Here is a 1286-nt window from a genome sequence, read left to right on the forward strand (position 1 = left end):
ACAATAAACTATTGGGACTACATAAAAATAAAAAGCTTCTGCACAGTAAAGAGAACAATCAACAAAACTAAAAAACAACCTACTGAATGGGAGAAGATATTTGCAAATGATATATCCTATGAGGGGTTAGTATCCAAAATAAATAAAGAACTTAATTTATCTTTAGGCCATCTTGGAGCCTGTGGGAGGCCTGCTGGGAAAAGGACTCCTAAAATGCCAAATAATGTCTGGAAGGCTGTGGTCCAAGGCCATTTTTGCTGGCTATAAGTGGGGTCTCCGGAACCAGAGGGAGCACACAGATCTTCTTAACATCAGTGTTTATGCTCAAGATGAAATCAAATTCTATCTAGGCAAGAGATGTGCTTATGTGAACAAAGCAAAGAACAACATAGTGACTCCTGGTGGCAAACCAAACAAAACCAGAGTAATGTGGGGAGAAGCAACTCATGCTCATGGAAACAGTAGCATGGTTCATGCCAAATTCTGAAGCACTCTTCCTGCTAAAGCCATTGGCCACAGAATCTGCATGATCCTGTACCCCTCAAGGATTTAAACTTAGTGAAAAGTAAATAAATAAAGGTATAGATTTGTAAAAAACAAAAACGAAAAACTTATACAACTCGTTACCAAAAAAACATAATTAGAAAATGGGCAGAAGACTTGAACAGACATTTCTTCAAAGAAGACATACAGATGAGTGATAGAACCATGAAAAGACGCCCAGCATCACTCGTCATCAGGGAAATGCAAATCAAAACCACAATGAGATATCACCTCTCACCTGTTAGAATGGCTAAAATAAAAAAACACAAGAAACAAGTGTTGGTGAGGATGTAGAGAATAAGGAACTCTCATGCTTTGCTGGTGAGAATGCAAACTGGTGTAGCCACTATGGAAAATGGTATGGAGGTTCCTCAAAAAATAGAAATGCCATATGATCCAGTAATTCCACTGCTAGGTATTTACCCAAAGAAAACAAAAACACTAATTTGAAAGGATATATGCACCCTATGTTTATTGTAGCATTATTTACAATAGGCAAATTATGGAAGCAACCCAAGTGTCCATCAGTAGATGAATGGATAAAGAAGATGTGGTATAGATATACATATACAATGGAATATTACACAGCTATAAAAAAAATGACATCTTGCCATTTGCAACAACATGGATGGATCCAGAGTGTATAATGCTAAGTGAAATAAGTCAGCCAGAGAAAGACAAATACCATATAATTTCACTTGTATGTGGAATTTAAGAAAAGAAACAAAGAAGTAAAAAGAGAC

At 36.6% G+C, this 1286-nt stretch overlaps 1 pseudogene; it reads left to right on the forward strand.

The window, feature by feature from the left end:
- The first annotated feature begins 218 nt into the window (after positions 1-218).
- LOC113245205 (60S ribosomal protein L35a-like) lies at positions 219-614 on the forward strand (annotated as a pseudogene).
- The last annotated feature ends 672 nt before the right edge of the window (positions 615-1286 follow it).

This window comes from Ursus arctos, unplaced genomic scaffold, assembly GCF_023065955.2.
Source record: "Ursus arctos isolate Adak ecotype North America unplaced genomic scaffold, UrsArc2.0 scaffold_8, whole genome shotgun sequence".
Lineage (NCBI taxonomy): Eukaryota > Metazoa > Chordata > Mammalia > Carnivora > Ursidae > Ursus > Ursus arctos.